At 39.5% G+C, this 22,466-nt stretch overlaps 1 long non-coding RNA gene across 6 annotated transcripts in view; it reads left to right on the plus strand.

Annotated features, from left to right (window-relative positions):
* The first annotated feature begins 462 nt into the window (after window positions 1–462).
* The window catches only part of LOC139724249 (uncharacterized), a 41,992-nt gene continuing 19,988 nt past the window's right edge, over window positions 463–22,466 (plus strand). For 2 of the 6 annotated variants that reach the window (XR_011710460.1, XR_011710458.1), the window contains exons 1-4: window positions 463–779; window positions 3,870–3,959; window positions 5,436–11,813; window positions 12,467–12,597. This is a non-coding gene — a long non-coding RNA (uncharacterized lncRNA). Of the gene's footprint in view, window positions 780–3,869; window positions 3,960–5,435; window positions 11,820–12,466; window positions 12,598–22,466 lie in introns of all 6 variants that reach the window. The other 4 variants (XR_011710461.1, XR_011710463.1, XR_011710462.1 and 1 more) reach the window with 4 other exon arrangements.

Raw genomic sequence — 22,466 nt, forward strand, 5'->3', positions numbered from 1 at the left:
TATCTTACCGAGTCGAATATTACCGTCATTCATTTCCACAATTAAACGCAAAACTCTGACACTTATTTTAGCATCTTACGTAGCCGATTGTTACCGCTGTTCATTTTCAAAAGTAAAGGCAAACATCCGACTTTTTTTTTTTTTTTTTGGTGGCGCGATCGGGCCACCAAAATCTTTATTTCTGAAATTTTGATTTCATTTCCGATTTTCACTCAATTCATTCATATAAAAGTTGATTCAATTCAAATTGACAAGCATGCAAACAATCAGTAGGCACTATAACAGACACCATGTTGAACATCGATAAACGTCGAACATCGATAAACATCGGATAAGTCGAAGAAAATTCGACGTACGCGTACCTCGAAATTCGCGTACGTCGAACTATTTTCTTCAGTCCCGACGAATTCGAGGTATCCGAGTTTGACTGTACACTCGGCTTGCCATAGTTTGAGCGTTTGTGCGTGACAACGTCTTCAGCCCACAGAACTCCTTGTAAGACTGATGTTCTGTGCTTCCGCCTATGTACCTACCAAACTGCGTGCGCTCTATACACGTACACACATGTTCTCCGATCCCTATACCGTGTACGTGTATACAGTACGCGTGTTTACAGTGGTACGATGTGCTACAGTACTTTGTATGCAATCACGACGTACGTAAAGCTATGGTGTGATGGTAACTGTAAACTTTCTACGACTACTCTACGTCTAATTTCTTCCTAGCCTAAGACACGACCTTTGTTTGACACTGAGTTTTCAGCTCGAGTACCATACCAGGTAGGTGCACAGGCATGTCTAAACACAGACTGTCCCCCTTACTCGATTCTTGGTATCTGGCCCCACCGTATGCACCACATGCAGGCCCCCGCAGCTATTAAAGTAAAATCAAGGGAGATACCTCCCTGAATGTACGTTGTAGTGCGTATGAGGCTGTTGGTCGCAAGCAAGGTTTCTAACGTAGTTACGTAGAATTTAATGTTAGACCATGTTACCTGAATCTATGGGCAAGGTGAGATTTGTAAGAAGCCTAAGTTCCATTCAATTCCAAAGAGATAGTGATTTAGGGGTAGTAGTAGAACTAGACAGAAAGATCCGTCTGTCCGGAGGACTCTTTTATATTTTGCCATTAACGCTGTCCCCCGTAGACAGACGGAAGGTTGCAGTACCCATTGCTGTGTGGATGTTCTTAACCACTGTCTCTATGGAAAATTGGGTGAGGTACCTCACCCTTCTCGATTGCGTCTAATTCACGGCCCTAGGTCGGCAAATTTAAGCTTGTATGGTGAATTTATTTTTTTATGAATAGGTTACACTCACCAGATTAATGAATAATCCAACATTTTAGGAGAATTTTCAACGTAAAACACAGCCTGTCGCGTCGTCACATTCAAACTGCAGAAACATACACTATGAATCTATTAGCCAATCACATGCGAGGTAGTTTCTACGTGTTTGTTTTACTAAAACACGTACCTCGCATGTGATTGGCTTAGCAATTGTTACAGATTCAAAATGGCGACTTACTGCTCGCGAACGGCGATGTTGCGATATCGATAAAATTTCTGCATTATAACCGAGGTTATGTGAGTATTTCGATTGCACAATGTGAGAAATTTATCCCAAATATTGCTGCATAATGTGTCATGTCATGTCATACTTGTTTGAATGTAAAAAAGCTGTCTGAAATTTGGTTTATCGTAACGTTTGATCTGTGCGCGACTGCTCCACACAGGAGCCGCAATCATTGACTTCGGTCTGTATACGGAGGGGATCCGTGAAGCCAGACGCAGTCTCCGCGGAACATTCCCCGACGGACAGATACAGACCGATCTTTCGGTCAATAGTAGAACGTACGTCAGTAGGTCCATGGGCGAAATACGGACGCCATTTCTTAGCTAACAGATCGATAGAGGGCGTATTTATGTGGTGTAATAGCAGTGATTTCTGTGCATGATATGAATACAGAGCTACCAAGTCTCACGCATTGTGAGTGAGACTCAAGCATTTAGGGGTCGTCTCACGATCTCACGCATGGCACCCATTTTTCTCACGTATGGGGCAAAGTCTGGAATTAGGGCCCATAATAAGGAGCATGGTTCAAAGGATTAAAGTGATAGTTACAATTGAAGGTAGACATAAGGTCTAGGCCTATATTTTCCTTTTGTCTTTCAAAATAAGTAAAAGAAAAGATGGTCGCTTTATTATGCACCTGATCGTGCCATTAAGACTAGAACGGTCTAAGAGCTAAAAATTGAACTTGGCATCCCTGTGAATAGATGCTCTGTACATAGATGCACTGCACACACTCCATTATGGTGGAGGGAAATTTATCTTGTACACTGCCACTTGACAAGGGATGCCAAGTTCAAACAATTTTTATGAGTGAGATTTTCATAACTTGGTATCTCGGCGTGCGAATGTGCGCGCGAGTGAGGGTGTGGGAGGGTTTTTCCTTCCTGTGGCCTCCCACGGTAGGGAGCTTTTTCAATTTTTTGCTCTTAATGGTGCGGTCAGGTGCACACTTCAGTGATTATTTTTTTTCTTATTTTGACAGACAAAAGGGAAATATACCCTCAATTGCAACTATCACTTAAATCTTTTGAGCTATGCTCATTATTATAGGTCCAAGTTGCAGACTTCGCCCTATGCGTGAGAAAAATGGGTGTCATGCATGAGATTGTGAGATGGCCCCTAAATTCTAGAGTCTCGCGCAGCATGCGTGAGACTTGGTAGCTCTGCTTGACAGAGGTAGGCACGTAAGCAGAAACCTAGAACAGAGTGAGCGTGACGTGATCAACCTAATATGATGAGCTCAGTCATAGACTCTTTCATGGACTCCTTAGGGTTAGAGGATGACGTGGCGCAGATAATCAGAATGATTTAAAAGTGGTAATAAAATACGAAAAACAACATTTCTCCCTTTCATTTTTCCTTTTTTTTAGGGGGCATACAGGGGAAGAGACTACATTGTACTTAGGTACGAGTTCTTAATTGTCAGAAATGTATCTTTATTGGAATTGGGATAATTACCGTACCTAAGATTCTTTAGGAAATTTGCAAACTCCGTTCCAGTCTTGAACTTCCCCTTTAATGGATAATTAGGGCAGTTTCAGGGTGGTACACAATTTCTTGGTTTTTTTTTTTTTTTTTTTTGGGGGGGGGGGGGGGGGGGGGGGGCAATTGCCTGATTAGGCTAGGTAATTTTGATACTTGCAAAACACTTGCCCGAAAATAGATATCATTTGCCCGAATTTTCTTACTGTAAAACAAATTTTTGCGTGCACTTTAATTTCGCGAGCGCCAAGAATCGCGAAATTAAAATGCACGCGAAAGTCCTTGTTTACACTACATGCATTGAACGCCAGTGGCACTTCGCGAAAATTTCATGCCACGAAAAAGGCTGTCGGTTCCAATTCGCGAAAAATTCGTGCCGCCAATATATCATGTTTTACAGTATTTAAATATTATTAATAATTATGAAACAAGGTTTTATTCTTTTCTGTTTCTGTCCTAATATCCTTCAAAATGTTTGACATTATTTAAAGAGTTTTGGACTAGTATTTTTGTTAGGTATCCTATCAAAACTGCACAAATTTTCAGGTAATTTTTCATTGTTTCATGCGAATATTGTCAAGTCAGAAAGGCATGAGTTGCAATACTGTTACTTCATGTGTTTCAGTAGCAAACATTGTAGAAGTTTGGGCCATTCATCATGCGATACATTAGAGACAGTCTGTCAAAACCAAATATGCTGGAATGTTAATTATTTATGATTGTTATGATATTCAAAGATTACTTATGTTTGCATGTTATATTAGAAAAGATATATATTTTATTGCATAATAACATTTTTGTTTTTTGTTTCAGAATTCCTAATCATCATTTGGATCTGTGGAGGATTTGGTTTTTCTTTTTGTGGACGGAGCAAAGTGGTCATTTTCCTGGTATAGTGTTTGGGTAATTCACTTTAGCGGGCTAAATTACTGTGCAATGCCAATTATCTTTAACACTTCAGGTACAAATGTTGTTTTTTGGAAAGAGTTGGGATTTGGTAGTCTGCTGTGGAGATAGCAGTATTTTTTTTTTTAGATGATGATCTGATTTTGATGTGAAATGCTTTTTCCTTAGACCCCAGATTGTGTATACTTGGGACTCATCTTCAAGAGGCTAATGTATGAAGGACACAAGTGCAGTTTTGGACTGGGGTACATGTGTTAAAAGACTGAATAAAGCACACAGTGACATCATATTAGGGGTACAGATTTCGATCTGTGTGCAGCAGTTGGATGTTATTTCATCAGTCATCATCCTAGTGCCAAACTGCAGTAAGGTCTACATGGTAGCTTTAAAATACAGGCAATATGTGACGTAACACTGCGCAATATGTAGTATTCCTGTGAAGGAATATGTCTGCCATTGGTGTTTATGATAACTGGCATTGCACTATAGTATATCCCACTAAAGTAAATACTTGCGTATTGTTGGTAGTGACTAAAGGTTATGCAGGATGTACAATTATTCACTTTAGGAGAATAAGTTATTGCAGTTTTTTTTTTTTGGACAAGAATCAGGCTTGTGTAGTCTATTGTGAGGATACCAGTATCTTCAATAGACTAATAGTGCAGTTTTACCTTGGGTTCATGAGAGATGGAACAGAGCACTGAATGACTTCATTTGAGTTGTACGTGATTGCCTATTGTAGGTTTTTGTCGAGCCCATTGGAGGTGAGGGGCGGGACTAAGGGATTGTGTGCAGTGTCTGTCCCTCCTTTATCCGCTCGTCTGTCGTCTGTCTGTAACGCTACAAAAACTGGAATATCTGTACTGAGGGCTTCAATTTTAATCAAATTTGGAGGGTACTGTGGTTATGCAAAGTTACACATTTTACCAAACAGCATGGTCACCTTAAGATCAAAGGTCACAGGCAGGGGTCAGTGAACTTTAAGGGCGGAAGTCAAGTTTTTTTATGGCGTGTTTCGATGATGGCTCATAACTTTTGATGGATATGTCTGTTTGCAACCAATCTTAGGTAGTAAATGTTTCCTTGGGAGATGAAGGTAACCACAAGGTCGGAGGTCACAGGCAGGGGTCAATGAACTCTTAGGAGCCAAAAAGTTGTTTAGGGTGCATTTTGATAATTTCTCATAACTTCTGACGGGCATGTCTGTTTGGATCCAAATTTAGGTGGTATATTGTCAAGTCAGAAAGGCATGAGTTGCAATACTATTACTTCATGTGTTTCAGTAGCAAACAGTGTAGAAGTTTGGGCCATTCAACATGCGATACATTAGAGACAGTCTATGTCAAAACCAAGAATACTGGAATGTTAATTATTCATGATTGTTATGATATTCAAACGTTACTTATGTTTGCATGTTATATTAGAAAAGATATATATTTTATTGAATAATAGCATTTTTGTTTTTTGTTTCAGAATTCCTCATCATCATTTGGATCTGTGGAGGATTCGGGTTTTTTTTTTTTTGTGGACAGAGCAAAGTGGTATAGTGTTTGGGTAATTCACTTTAGCGGGCTAAATTATTGTGCATTGCCGATTACCCTTAACACTTTAGGTACAAATGTTATTTTTTGGCAGGAGTTGGAATTGAGCAGTCTACTGTGGAGATAGCAGTATTTCTTTTATGAAAATGAACTGATATTGATATAAAATGCTTTTTCCTTAGACGCCAGACTGAGTATACTTGGGACTCATCTTTAGCAGGCTAATGTACCAAGGACACATGTGCAGTTTTGCACTGGGGTGTTAAAAGACTGAATAAACCACACAGGGGTGCAGATTGTGATCTGTGTGCAGCAGTTGGATGTTATTTCATCAGTCATCATCCTAGTGCCAAACTGCAGTAAGGTCTACATGGTAGCTTTAAAATACAGGCAATATGTGACGTAACACTGCGCAATATGTAGTATTCCTGTGAAGGAATATGTCTGCCATTGGTGTTTATGATAACTGGCATTGCACTATAGTATATCCCACTAAAGTAAATACTTGCGTATTGTTGGTAGTGACTAAAGGTTATGCAGGATGTACAATTATTCACTTTAGGAGAATAAGTTATTGCAGTTTTTTTTTTTTGGACAAGAATCAGGCTTGTGTAGTCTATTGTGAGGATACCAGTATCTTCAATAGACTAATAGTGCAGTTTTACCTTGGGTTCATGAGAGATGGAACAGGGCACTGAACGACTTCATTTGAGTTGTACGTGATTGCCTATTGTAGGTTTTTGTTGAGCCCATTGGAGGTGAGGGGCGGGACTAAGGGATTGTGTGCAGCGTCCGACCGTCCATTGTCGGCTTGTCTGTCGTCTGTCTGTAACGCTACAAAAACTGGAATATCTGTACTGAGGGGTTCAATTTTAATGAAATTTGGAGGGTAGAGTGGTTATGGAAAGTTACACATTTTACTAAACAGCAAGGTCACCTTAAGGTCAAAGGTCACAGGCAGGGGTCAATGAACTTTAAGGGCTGAAGACAAGTGTTTGATGGCGTGTTTCGATAATGGCTCATGACTTTTGATGGACATGTCTGTTTGCAACCAAACTTAGGTGGTAAATGTTTCCTTGGGAGATGAAGGTCACCACAAGGTTGAAGGTCACAGGCAGGGGTCAATGATCTTTTAGGGGCCAAAGTCATGTTTTTTAGGGTGCATTTTGGTAATTTCTCACAGCTCTTGACGGACATGTCTGTTTGGAACGAATCTTATTTGGTAGATATCTCTTGGAGAGTTGAAGGTCATTACAAGGTTAAAGGTCACAGACATGGGTTACCAAACTTTGAGAGTTAGAATTTTTTCTATTCTGTGCAAACGGACAAGAGACATTTTGGCAATTGTCTTGTTTATAAAGGAAATGTTTCCTTCTTCAAGTTGTTTACGAGGGTTTTAATGTACTCTAAGGACACAAGTGCAAGTTTTGCAGTGGGTGATGACAAATGGAATATAGCACACATTGACATCACTTAAGTGGTGTACACTGTGTTGTGTGTAGGCCCTACACCAGTTGTGCTTGTTTTCATCAATTTTTTATAGCCTACTGCCAAACTACACTACTGTTGTATGGTTGATTCAAATTACTGGCAATGTGTACTGACTTGAGATTACAAAATCCCTTGTTTATAGGGTTAGTATTGCTGTAAAGGAATAGGGAAGACTGGGGTCAAGTGGGACAAAGGGTGAAGTGGGAGACTTGTGTAGCTCTAAAACCATTTGGCTAATTAAAAATTATGTCATATTAATTAGTAAAAAGGTGTGTGTAAGCACAATTCAGAAATATGCCAAGAGTTTGTTCACATTCCTGCTGATATGAGTAGTACAATCCAAATGTATCAGCACACTGCTTCCTAGTTTGCTGTGTGTCACTTTGGATTGTTCAGATCCGTGAAGACTACTGTAGCACTCACAATAGATGCATTGTAAGATGGAATATACTTGCCTTTGCCATTATACCAATACCTTTTCCATTGAGACCAATTACCTTTGCCATTGATACGAATTACCTTTGCCATTGAATTGATACCAGTAACCTCTGCCATTAAATTGATACCAATTACCTTTGTCGTTGATACCAATACCTTTGCCATTGGTACCAAAAACTTTGATTGAATTGTTAAGATTGTGACAAAAGGACCTTATTTTTACTTTATCATTTTGCATAAAAAAGTACTTTGACTTTGTCATGAAATTGGCACTTTGTTTAAGGCCTGTCCTTAGTATTCATAAATTCCATCAAGGTAGCATGTCACCATTCCAGTCTATTCATATATTATTTGAATGTTTATATCTTAAACAACTGTGAGGGGGATGAAAAACAAAAATGTGTTTACGGGGTTAGATTTTGCAATTTTATATAACAAATAATTTTTGCTGGCATTTCCAACAAAAATAATGAAAGCTTCTCTTTGCCATAAAATCAGTTCGCTTGCATGGAATGCGTTGAAAATTACAGAATATAGTCTTCATGTAACTTATGATATTCAGTTGGTAAATTTGTAAATAAGTGCATTGATGTCTTTAAAATATTTTTAAAATACCGTTGAGAGAGGGCGCTAGGGTCTGGAAGACAAACTGTTTCAGTACCTCTCAATTATTTATTTCTGCATGAATCATGTTCTAATGTGGTACGGTTCCATGACATTTGCTCTCGCAACAGTAGCTCCGGTCTACTTTTGCCATGATAACCCTAAACCTAACGCTAACTGTAATGCTAACCCTAATCCTAAACTTTGCATTGTTCTGAACAAAAAATGAAATCATGTCCTTGACCTTACCCTTTAATGTTTCGAGATATGTAGACTGGAGCAAATGTCGTGTCACCCTTGGTACATTGGTATACATGATCATGGTCATTATATCAAGTGTGCTGATGAGGATGAGGAAAAATAGTCATGTTGAGGTCATGTGTTCCCAATTATTTGTTTATTGCTATGTCAATTTTGTTCACAATTGATGAGAGTGATGAAGTCCACATTTAGTGTCCTGCCAGTCAGAAGTCAAATTTATCTATTTTTTTATTTTTGCATCAGATATATGTCAAAACTTTATGCATCTTTTGGTAATACTACATGTATATTGATGAGGAATATATTGTCAAAGGAGATCTAGAAGACAAAACATTATATTGGAAGACAGCAAGTGTTATTGCGTAAGAAAGTCTCGGAAAATTATGCTTCCCTCAGGTCACAAAAGGAAGTAACTTCGAAAGCTAACTTTGAGTGAATGAAGAAAATGATATTAGTTTTTCCGCTCTAATATAATGGCTACCCCTCCCGGTTATATTATAAAAAAAAAAAAAGAAATGAAGAGCAGATATCATCAGTTTGATTTTGCCACCATAATTTCGTTACCCATAGTGACCTCTTAGTAATAGTGCAGTCAAACTTGAAAATTTCAGAGTTTTAGATCGTAGGGCAGCATAATTTTCCCCTGACTTTGGGAGGCAGGATCAGAAACCACAATATAATTTCAACAAAGCTTATGTTCTTTTTGTTTTCTTTCTTTACAGGTCTGTGAAACCCCTGGATAAGAAAACAGGATACAGGTGAAACCCCTGTAAAACAAAACAGGATACAGGTGAAACCCCTGTAAAACAAAACCGGTGAACAGGTGAAACCCCTGACAAACGAGAAAACAGGTGAACAGGTGAAACCCCTGACAAACGAGAAAACAGGTGAACAGGTGAAACCCCTGACAAACGAGAAAACAGGTGAACAGGTGAAACCCCTGACAAACGAGAAAACAGGTGAACAGGTGAAACCCCTGACAAACGAGAAAACAGGTGAACAGGTGAAACCCCTGACAAACGAGAAAACAGGTGAACAGGTGAAACCCCTGAAAAAACAAGAAAACCGGAGAACAGGTGAAACCCCTGTGTATATAACAAGAAAACCGGAGAACAGGTGAAACCCCTGTGTATATAACAAGAAAACCGGAGAACAGGTGAAACCCCTGTGTATATAACAAGAAAACCGGAGAACAGGTGAAACCCCTGTGTATATAACAAGAAAACCGGAGAACAGGTGAAACCCCTGTGTATATAACAAGAAAACCGGAGAACAGGTGAAACCCCTGTGTATATAACAAGAAAACCGGAGAACAGGTGAAACCCCTGTATATAACAAGAAAACCGGAGAACAGGTGAAACCCCTGTATATAACAAGAAAATTGGAAAGTATATATAACAAGAAAATTGGAAAGTATATATAACAAGAAAACCGGAGAACAGGTGAAACCCCTGTATATAACAAGAAAACCGGAGAACAGGTGAAACCCCTGTATATAACAAGAAAATTGGAAAGTATATAAACGAGAGAACAGGTGAAACCCCTGAAAAAACAAGAAAACTGGAGAACAGGTGAAACCCCTGTGTATAACAAGAAAACCGGAGAACAGGTGAAACCCCTGTATATAACAAGAAAATTGGAAAGTATACATACAATCAAGAAAACAAGAAACGAGTGAAACCCCTGTATATAAACTGGAACAGAAGCGCAGAGAGTCATAATAAATAAATGCAAAGAGTGATAGTACACAAAAAGTGCAACCAGTGATTTAACTGAATAAGTAGAAGGGGTGGAATTGCAGAATAAGTGTTAAGAGTAATATTGGAGATTAAATACAAAGAGTGATATTACACTAAAAAGAGGAAAGAGTGATATTAGGGAGAAACAGAGATCTGAAAGTATGAGTACTAAAAAACATTGTCATTTGTGAATTTGTCTTGGGATATAAATTGTGATAGAGAAAAAACGGGCTTGATTAGAGTAAATACAATCTTATAAAATTGCTATTACATACTTTAGAAATAGGCAAATTTGTAAAAAAAAGGGAACCAACCTGGGATATTTAAAGTTGCACAAATAGAAGACTGTGATTACAAAGATAAAACTCTATCTGCTCTAACTGAATTTGAATCTTCAGCAAACCTGAATCTTTGATCCTACTCATCTTGAAAGAACTTGAAATAATTTCAAAGAGAATCAGAGAGAGAGAGTCTCAGAATCAGAGGCAGAAAGAGTCGGAATCAAAGACAGAAAGAGTTAGAATCAAAGAGAGAAAGAGTAATAAGAGAGGAAGAGTCAGAATTGAGGAGAAAAAGAGTCAAAATCTAACAAAAGAGTTTTAAGGAGTGTTGAATAAAGAGTGCATTCTGTAAAGGAGGTGAAAACTATAAAGCAATCAGAATTGAAGAGAATCATAATTGAAAGAGAATTCTCTTACAGGAGGCGAGAAGTTTGCTGAAAATTTAAAAATAGAAATATAGTCTTGCATCACTTCAGAAACGGTGTCTTGAGTGGGGAATTTACGGTAAAAGAGAATTGAAGAGCGCCATCTTAAGACAAAAGCATTATATGTGATAAACGTTATTGCGGTAGACAATACAAGTCTTCTTCTGGTGGCAAGATAGGTGTACACAAAGATAAGCAAAGGTGCGAGTGCTATAATCGCATTCCTGAAATTGCCGCAGTAGCCATTACTAGCAGGTAATAGACAAAGAGCGCCACCTGTTGGTAGAAAACAATTAAGAATACACACATTGCACAAAATAATTTTTCTTGGCAGACAAAAAGCGACACCTGTTGGTAGTAACTAATTAAACAACACACCTTGTACAAATAATTTTTCTCGGTAGATAAGAAGCGCCACCTGCTGGTAGAAACATTATAAGGACTGGTGTCACAGCCTCATTGCAAGTACATTGTACAGTGTAATACAGTTCACGTATATATTAGCTTTCAAGGCAATACAATTCTACAATTTTGTTGTCAATTGCAATACAGAGTACCAGGGGTAGACCTGATTCATATAAGTATAGTGATTCAAGGAATATATTGATTGAACAGTACATTTATTTGGTAATAGGTACCTACTTTCAAAGCCCTGTAGTTTGACAATGGAAGCAAGTGAATTCAAGAATGTTATTGGTGATATCCTAGATATCCTCCATAGTTGTGACTTGAGAAATCTAGAGGTCAGTGAATGTGATGCATGTTGTAATGTGATCAATGAAAATGAAAGCAGAGTACCATGTGAGGATTGTGGCAAGCAGTTTCATGTGATGTGTACAGGAACTATTTCTGAGGCTAGACTGTGTGATGCAAGGTTGATTTGGATATGTTCAGCATGTGGAAGCAATAATATTGCCCATCGCATCTTTGACAAAATTGGCATTCCCTGTCATTTCAACAGATACGAGCTTCTCAAAGACATTGGTGATGAAGATTCTGGTGCTGATGTTTCACATTCATCATGCAAGAGCTGCAACCAGAGAAGGAAACCAAGCAAGAGACTGAAAAAGAGGTACCGGTATGTGAAAAGAAAGGACAATGGAATTCTAGAAATGACAAATGTGTGTGTGCAGAAAAGAGCAGATTGTGAGAGAGATGAATCAGATTCGACTTTCATGACAAATCTGACCAAGAGCCAATTTCAGCCATTAGAAACTGCAGTGGATGATGGTTGGATAACTGTGAAATCAAGGAAGACAAAAGTGACTACATCCCAAACAATGACTGACAATCCCAAGACCAAGACCTTTAACAAGAGCTCAGTGAGATCAGTAAATGGTGTGCCTCTCCAACCTGGTGTGACCTACATTGGCAAAGCAATGAAAGCCTACTATCTTGAAAAACAGAAAAGAGCCAAGACCAGCAAGGGCAAGAAATCAAATGCAGAAACAAAGCAAAAAGAACCTGGTAAACTCGTGAAGCAAAATGTGAATGCAAACTTGGACACAGAACGAAATGATAGTCTGCAGGTATATACTGAATCTGTATTGAATGTATATTCAAAGTGTGTTCAGTCACCTCATGTGATGGCAAAATACACTGAGCAGATCTATGCAAAAACACAGAGAAGTTGGGCTGATGTGGCTAAAAGCACTCCGAATATGAGTAATGAATGTTGCGTACCGAATGGTGATCAGACTACATGTGCCTCTGTCCCTTCCACAGACATTGAAAAAGAAGTTTGGAATGTGAACAGGCTCTATGGAGGTGGAAATGCACGGCAACCAAGAAAGAAAGGTCGTTTCACCAAGATCAACAGACAAAGTGTGCTACCGGAAAAAAATGCTGACTCACAGGTGCGTAATAATGGAAAGGTCAAACCTGACATTCCTGAAGGAGAACATGTAGCAAAGAATGAAAAGTTGTGTAAGAATGAAACATCTGACCATGAGGACAGTAATTCCACAAGTAGAGACAACACAAGCTCGAATGATATCTCCAAAGTGAAACGTGACAGAATGCACAATGTGCATGAACTGAACCCATGTTACAGTGAAAGAAAAGATGTTGAAAGTGACAGACAAATATCAGTGAAGGAATTGTTCCCTGTGAATTCTTGTACAGATGTAAGTGTTCACTCTCCATGTCAGAGACCTGTTTCAGCTACACAGTGTGCTGAAGTTTGTAATGAATCAATATTCTTGCCTGAAAGTGAAAAAACTACTAAGGCGCACCTGGTAAAGTAGGGACGGCGAGCGACGCGGTGCGACGCTTCTGCAAATTTCTTTCAATTTCCGACGTCAAAGGACACCCAGCGACGGTTAGCGACGGCGTACAATCACTAGTTTAGACTGCGTGTCGGCGGGCGCCGCCGAGCGTCGCAAAGCGTCGGCTAACTCCCAAGTATACTTGTAAAAGACGAGCCCTCACAAATGGACCGTTGCATGTACGAAAAGGAGCTTACCTGGTGGCCGTCTCGCTGCGTCCGCAAAATAAGCTCCTTCCCTCTACCCTCCCGATGCGTCCCGATGCGTCTCGAGGCGTCCCCCGTTGAATGGAGACTATTGTTTCGTAATGAATAGAAAGCTAAAGTGCTACTACTAGTGCTAAGCGGAGAAGCCATCGGCAATCCAGGATTTGGGGCCACGCACTGTTTTGACATGAAAATTACACTTCCTGATACATGTGCAAATGTATTTTAGGCTACAGAAATGAATTGTGACATGATTCAACTCCTCAGCAATGCAACTGCGAACCAAATTCGGCAATTAGTATTAAGGAAGAAATGCCATAAATATACTATTGCTTGATGCTTAAAAAAATCGCGAGTTTACCGTTTAATTCGCGCTACTCGCTTGCTACTCATGATCCGAATCCCCGATACGCGTGCGTGTACGTAGTGCAGCGTCCGAGTATACTTGGGCACACAATCTGCGCCCTGGGCTCGAGAATTTTAAGCACAGCTGTGACTTGTGAGAGCTAAAACATCAAATGCAAGTCCCCGCACCGTACGTAAATTTTCATTTAAACGCAAGGAAGTTCATTGCTAAAAGGAAGCGTGATTCCGTAGGCAAATATCGAACGCAACCTTCACTAATCAAATGGAATAGAAAGTGCTACATATTACTAGCAGACAAAGCGGAGAAGCCATCGGCAATAGGACAGGGTTTGGGGCCACGCACTGTTTCGGACCTGAAAATTACACTTACTGATTTTCTAGGTTACAGAAATGAATTCTGACATGATTCAGCTCCTCAACAGTGCAGTTTCGAACCAAATTCGGCATTAAGTATGAAGGTAGAATTGCTGCCCGATGCTTACAAAAATCGCGAATTTACCGTTTCGCGCTACTCGTTCGCTACAACTCCCGATATCGATCCGAAAATCCCCGATACGCATAAAGTATTACCGGTATGTGTTATAGCGTGTGGTATAGTGCACATAATCTGAGCACTGAGCTTGGGAAATTTCAGTAGTTGTGAGAGGTAAAGCATCAACAAATGCAAGTTCCCGCCCGAGAGCGAGCCGTACGCAAATTTGCATTTTATTGCAAGCAAGTTCATTGCTAAGCGGACGCTCGATTTTGTAAGGAAAATATCGAACGCAACCTTGACTAATCCAATGCCAATTTGCGTTTGTTTCTAATTCAACGCAAAGTTTCAGGCAAAACTGTATTACTTATTTGCAGTTGCAAGTCAAATCTCTCACAGGGCCAGCGAGCCCTGGTTCCCAACAACAGACATCCACTCGTTGGTATTCCAGAATGCGTTCGGAATACCTTTTATCTCAGTGGCATGCACTCGAGAATGCGCACATTCTATACCCATTCCGGCCGTCGCCTGGGAATGCTCAGCTTAACAGGGCCTAGAAATAAGCCGGGCATTCCGGAATGAAACTGAGAATGCATGCATCAACAATGAGGGTGACTTTGTCTAATCTCTCTATTGTCTGTTAAAACCTAACGGTAACACTACCAACAGGATTAATTTGCCAGGGTTCACAGCCTTTGTCTTCTAGAATGCATTCGATCAGCCCCACGCTTTCACCAATAAGGTGCATTTTGTATACGTACATGCCGCTACTAGCTCACCGTTTTGCTTCCTTTGCTAACTCTCAACGATCGAACATGTGGCTCTAGCTGGCCTGGTACATTGCGAAGGTACCACGGTAGTCTTTATCCAGGCATGCTAGATTTCGAATTTTCTATCAAAGGACATTTAATTCAGTTTTCGCCTAGAAGGGATAAATCAATCCTTTTGCATGGCTACGTGAACATTTGTGATATCAGGGAGGTGAGGTCTGTTCGCTATATGCTTTTTTTTTAGGCGAAAAGAAAGACAAAACAGTATCATATGACGTTTACAGGAACTCAAAAGGGGCTTTTACTCAAGACTAGTGCTAGAGACATGTCCCTGGCTCACTCCCACTCCCAGGCCAGACTGTCTAATTGATATCTACACGTGGTTTACAACACGGGTGGGGTGTGAAGGAATGCATACGCGCATTCCTTTGCTGGCAGGCAACACTACTGTAACTTATTGATTGATCCACTCTGCTTTCATGGAAATTTCCACAAGCTTGGCCTGGCTGGGGCATAGGTATCCCATTTATTCAGCTAGCACATGTTCCTTTGTTTGTTTGTCTGTTTTAGTTTTAGTTTTTATAGTTTTGTTTTTGTATTGTACCGAACTTCTTCTTTGTCGGGTGGGCTGGGGAGAGGAAAGATCAAAGTGAGCTGAGAGGGAATGAGACAGGGAGAGGGGAATCAAAAGGAGGAATCATCTGCTAAGCATGTTGTCTCCTATACTTTTGCACAGTTCCATAAATTGTCATCAAATGCCGATCATGTGAAATTAACCGGATTTGGATCAAATAGAATGGAAGTGATATAAATAATAATATGAAAATCAGTGCTGTTGCTACAATACAGACGCATTCTACGTCACTACGAATGATTACAAGTTACTGATCTTATACTGCAGGACCTATAATGTATTACAAAGCGTTTTTAAAGAGACAGGGCTGTGTATGAAATTACAGACCAGCGTGGCTAGCGAGCTACCCTCACAACCATGAAGCAAACGGACAAATTACAGATAGGAAAATTATTCGACATGTATTCTAGCATGTTCCGGAGCTGCATGTTATTGCTATTTACTTTCGAACGTAAAAGCAAACATGTGACATTTATTTTATCATCGTACGGAGTTGAATATTATCGTTATTCATTTCCGAACGTTAAAGCAAACATTCGACATTTATCTTAGCATCTTCCGGAGCCGAATGTTATTTCTATTTACTTTCGAACATAAAAGCAAACATCAGACATCTATTTTATCATCGTACGGAGTTGAATAATATCGTTATTAATTTCCGAAAGTTAAAGGAAACATTCCACATTTATTTAAGCATCTTCCGGGGCCGAATGTTATTGCTATTTACTTTCGAACATAAAAGCAAACATCCGGCATTTATTTTACCATCTGACGGAGTTGAATATCATTATTATTCATTTCCCAACGTCAAAGCAAACGTGCGATATTTATTTTAGCATTTTACACTGCCGAATGATATCCTTATTCATTTCCCAATGCAAAATCAAATACTCGACATTAATTTTAGCACCGTACGGAGCTAAATCTTACCGTTATTCATTTCCTATAGCTAATAAAGTATAAGAAAACATCCGACATTTATTCTAGTATCATACAAAGTCGAATATTACCGTTATTCATTTCCGAACGTTAAAGGAAACATTCGACATTTATTTTAGCATCTACCCGGGGCCGAATGTTATTGCTATTTACTTTCGAACATAAAAGCAAACATCCGGCACCACTTTACCATCTTACGAAGTTGAATATCATTATTATTAATTTCCGAACGTCAAAGCAAACGTGCGATATTTATTTTAGCATCTTCCGGAGCCGAATGTTATTGCTATTTACTTTCGAACACAAAAGCAAACATCAGACATTTATTTTATCATCGTACGGAGTTGAATATTATCGTTATTCATTTCCGAACGTTAAAGCAAACATTCGACGTTTATTTTAGCACCTTCCGGAGCCGAATGTTATTGCTATTTACTTTTCCAACATAAAAGCAAACATCAGACATTTATTTTATCATCGTACGGAGTTGAATATTATCGTTATTCATTTCCGAACGTTAAAGCAAACATTCCACATTTATTTTAGCATCTTCCGGGGCCGAATGTTATTGCTACATGTATTTACTTTCGAACATAAAAGCAAACATCAGACATCTATTTTATCATCGTACGGAGTTGAATATTATCGTTATTCATTTCCGAAAGTTAAAGGAAACATTCGACATGTATTTTAGCATCTTCCGGGGCCGATTGTTACTGCTATTTACTTTCGAACATAAAATCAAACATCCGGCATTTATTTTACCATCGTACGGAGTTGAATATCATTATTATTCATTCCCCAACGTCAAAGCAAACGTGCAATATTTATTTCAGCATCTTCCACAGCCGAATGATATCCTTATTCATTTCCCAACGCAAAATCAAATACTCGACATTACTTTTAGCACCGTACGGAGCTGAATCTTACCGTTATTCATTTCCAAAAGTATAAGAAAACATCCGACATTTATTTTAGTTTCGTACAAAGTCAAATATTACCGTTATTAATTTCCCAGAATTAAAAACAAATATCCGACATCTATTTTAGCATCTTTCGGCGGTAAATGTTATTGCTACAGATTCGAACATAAAAGCAAATATCAGACATTTATTTCATCGTCGTACGGAGTTGAATATTATTGTTATTCATTTCCGAACGTCAAAGGGATCATTCGACATTCATTTTAGCATCTTCCGGAGCTGACTGTTAATTCTATTTACTTTCGAACGTAAAAGCAAACATCCGGCATTTAACTTTCATCGTATACGGAGTTGAATTTTTTTATTATTCATTTCCGAACGTCAAAGCAAACATGCGACATTTATTTCAGCATCTACCAGAGCCGAATGTTATCGTTATTCATTTCCGAACGCAAAATCAAATATCTGACATAAATTTTAGCACCTTAGGAAGCCAACTCTTACTGTATTCATTTCCAAAAGTATAAGCAAACACCCGACATTAATTTTAGTATCATACAAAGTCGAATATTACCGTTATTCATTTCTCGAAAATAAAAACAAATATCCGACATTTATTTTAGCGTCTTACGGAGTCGATTGTTAGCGCTGTTCATTTCCAAAAGTATAAAGGCAAACATCCGACTTTTCTTGGTGGCCCGATCGGTCCACCAAAATCTTCATATGATGAAATTTTGGTGCCCGACGTGCGTTTTTTGATGGCCCCGGGCCACCGCTAGTGTCGAGACCCGACGGTATACCTGGTAGGTACCTCCTAGCAACAGGGTTGGCGTCTCATTCTGGCAAGAAAAAATACGAATGTATCGAACTGCGGTACGAAACGCAACTTTAGGCGACGAGTATTATGTCGTAAAAAACAAACTAACCAACATACAGAAAAATCGAACAAAAACAAAATCTCTATGTTAGAAATCCGTTTCCAGAGACACTTTTACTCATTTTTTTTTCACACTGAAACTGAAATACAACGTGTATAATATGGCGCGACTTTTCTTTCTCACAACGCAACAGGGCGGCGTGTCGTTCTTTTGAAGGTCAAAGACGATCGTATAGAGGTGCACGAGGCCGCTATCATTCTTCGTGAATGAATGGTTTCAGTAACGCGTCTGCATTCTCGGACGCATTCCGGACGCCCTGAATAGAGGATTTTATAATCCCCATTCTCGGAATACGACGGAATGCCTCTATTCACAAGCCTGAGGGGAGTAACAATAGGGCATTCTCAGTGCAGGCAGAATGCGTGGACCGGGAATGAAGTAGAGAATGCCTGCATGCCGGACGCATTCTGGATTACCAGCGACTGGATGTCCTTTGCCATCACATTTTATTTTGCTTTCTGCAGAATGTGCGTCATCATGCGTCCCGAGGCGTCCCTCTCTGAATGGCGACTGCTGTTTTTTAATGAATAGAAAGCGCTACTGTACTGGCAAACAAAGAAGAGAAGATTAATCATTATCTTAAAGTTACTCTATACTACGGATTTGGAAGTAAAACGTGATTCGTTTTCTTCTCTTAAATGCGTTCTTTGGGACCTTCAGCAAATTGTGATAGTCCCTTACGTGCTACTAAGTAGGTCATAGCTCGTTATTCCGAAGGTTCGTTATTCCCGAATTTCATTTTCGGATTAACGAATCTCCGGAATAACGCCACAAATATTCGGATTAATGAACCTCATGGTATAGGGAATTTGCGTGTTTCTGATCAACGAACCTTCGGAATAACGAACCTTCGGAATAGCGAACCTTCTGAATTTTGAATTGATTTGATTTGATTTATTGCATTCTCATTTTCATTTTCATTTTTTTTTCTTTCATTCCACAAAACATAACACAAGTAAATCTCAAATTCAATCATAAGCATATGTACATTACAAAGTATAACGATCAACTTCTGAATCGAAACTAACCGCTATGCAAAGTAGAGCACTGTCTTCTGTATGTTCACAGGTGTTCTGTTGTAAACGCGGTGCGCTAAGTCTAAGGGAATATCCAAAGGTTATGATGTCCATAGCGCTTAGTCTTTATTCAAGACGGCGAAGGGAATATCCAAAGCTTATGATACAGTGTATATCCTTTTATTTAAAAACAACAAAAAAGCAATTCCTCGTGAATTTTACCGTATTTTTCAATTATCATTTTCCGGCGAAAACACTACGGTGAAAACGCTAACACCACGCCAATGTCGCTTTATTTCCATCCAACAATAAAAGATAATGCAAAAATAATGCACTGGTACACTACAATACATTATAATGAATAATATTGTAAATGTACAGAGTGATTTTTGTTTAAAACTGATGTATTTGTTGAGAGGGTAGTATAAAAACAGTATAGATAATCCTTTTTTCGAGGAACTTTATATATGATAACGGTACATGGGTCTAGGTTAAGACTAAGCGCACCGCGTGACAGCTGTGGACATCATAACCCTTTGGATATTCCCTTCACTGCCTTGAATAAAGACTTAGCGCACCGCGTTTACAACAGAACACCTGTGGACATACCAATCAAAGTCACGGGGAAAATCTCTTTGGGACATACGGAAGACAGTGTTCTTCTTTGTACAGCGGTTAGTTTCGATTCAGAAGTATAGGGATATAAAAACGAGACTAAATTGGTTAAAAAATCATTTATTATGACTAAGCTACTCATTTGGAAATGCTATCATAGCTTGATAAGCATATCTATGCCCGACAAACAAAATGACACCAAAAAGGTTTTGCCACCTCAGGCGGTACCAACAACCCATTTTTCGGGTCTTGGTCCATGGACTATTCCATCGATTTAACTTCCAGGCTATTTACACGTTGTTTACTACCAGAATTCCAGTGCGCGCATTCTTTCGTCTGGCCAGCACCTGGGGTATGGTGCATGCTTCTTTGGAAATTTCCCACAACAGGGGCTGGGGGAAGGGGGGGGGGGGGGGGGGGGTGTCGACCACATATAATCCGTTCGTGTTTTTCCCCTTATTTTTTTCCCTTTGCTGGTAATGAACATTTAGTTTTAACTTAACGAAGGTGAGGTGTATGTATATTTTCCATCATTCATGGGAAGAGAAGAAGAGTGAAAGAGGGAGAAATGAAATCAGACGGAGGACACGTAGCTCAACAAGCTTTTTTTTTTTCACCAGCATCAGTAATTATCATTACCATCACTCAGATCATTTGGCCCTTTTCGTATCAAAATTAAGGAACACGACCACCATCATCACTCGAGATAACACCTAAGCAAACTACAGTAATCACAAAGTACCAACAACCTCTCCGACAACAACACAAACACTACAAAATATCACACAGCACACCGAAGAGGCTGGGATCGAACTTCCTTCGAAATACTACACTACAGCAAATTGGAGAAATCGCCGTTACGAAAATGCATGTGCAGTCAACGAGACACCTGAAAGAATTTTTACATACCGGTACTTCGAAACAAAGGGAACGAATAGAGTGACATTAAACGAAAGAAATCGTACCAAACGAGGAATGAGAAACAGCGGAAATAAAACAATGAGTAGGCACTCGCCGAAGTTTGCAGCACCGAACACCACGCGAAAATTACAAAAGTCAACACGTGGCAACTCGCTATGACGAGATCTTTGAGACAGACATATTTTGTTCTTTGTAATCTTTATCAGTAGACAATAAACAATACAAAACAGAAAATGAATTCGTTGGGACCGGAGAAATTAGTTTGTTATATCGGGTATTATTTGTTATATCAGGATCTCCTATGCCCATATCGAGTTTCCACGGTACACTGGCAACAAAGTTCGAACGCTTTTCACATGCACAAAATACATGCAAGAACAATTATCGCAGGAGCAAATGTGTCATCATCCAATTCATTCCCAAAATTGATTTTGTTTTTTTCAGTCACAAATTATCTTAAATTGTTGTGAAAATTGTCCCGAAACGGGAGAGTGCCACAGAACTTCTTTAGAGTTCTGTGGAGAGTGCCCCGTCACCTTCTTCTGAGTCAGAGGGAATTGCTAGTAAGCCCGACCAGACGCAGTGCAATTCTACGCAGTGACAGGGCTGGGTAGTTAGTGAATGAGTTGCCTCCTAATCCGTCTTTTGTTCGCACGAGGCATGGCGTGGACATTCTGTTTTGAAATCGGCAAGACTTAATACCATTGTCTTTGATCAAAGTTACTCTGTACAATGTACTTGAAAGTCTGTGGTGTAGGGGTCATTGAGACACCTTCCTTGCAAGACACAGTGCGATGCGTGAAAAAAAAAGAAAGAAAGATAAGTGCTTGTTCATTAATTTTCTATGCCACCACGCCAATGTGCTGAATACGCATTGTATCACGTTATGTGCACCATCTTGTTGATGAACCCTATGAATTTGTTTATCAACTCGTTGCTGACCGTAAAAGAGAGGTGGAGATTATAAGTCACGAACTGCCAGCCGCATGACAGAAATGTACCAAGCAAACAAGCAAGCACCAGTGAATGCCGTTTACAAACGCAAAAAAACTGATACTAGAGAAGATTTTAAAAGATTCCTTCATTTTGGGGGTGTGGGCCCCCCGGGGGCCCCCTGGGTGGGGCATGGTGCCCATTTTAAAAAATTGAGATCCTAACCCCTTAGGGATGCTACCTGCCAAGTTTGGTGAAAATGGGTCATGGGGTTCTCAAGAAGATAAAAATGTACAATCTAGGCCCCATTAGGATCCCTCCTCACCCCCCTCCCCTGGGTCCCAAGGGGGGCACCCCTGATTCTGCCATGAACAAACTTGAAACTACAGTCATTAATGTACAAACTCATAGTATTAACTTAGCTCTATCACTTATGGTTCTAGAGAAGAAGATTTTTACAGATTCCTTAATTTTGGGGGGTTTGGGCCCCCTGGGGCCCCCTGGGTGGGGCATGGTGCCCATTTTAACAAATTGGGTTCCTAACCCCCTAGGGATGCTAGCTGCCAAGTTTGGTGAAAATGGGTCATGGGATTCTTAAGAAGAAGATGAAAATGTACAAAAACTTGAACTGTTAATAGCAAAATCGACTGAAATCGTGTTTAGACTAAGTAAGAAGCTATAGGGCCTACTCGTACATTAATATTGCAGAGATCAGTTACATGATT

The sequence above is a fragment of the Diadema antillarum genome, unplaced genomic scaffold (genome assembly GCF_040938485.1).
Source record: "Diadema antillarum isolate AM-2024a unplaced genomic scaffold, OU_Dant_1.0 scf00000209, whole genome shotgun sequence".
NCBI classification, from domain to species: domain Eukaryota; kingdom Metazoa; phylum Echinodermata; class Echinoidea; order Diadematoida; family Diadematidae; genus Diadema; species Diadema antillarum.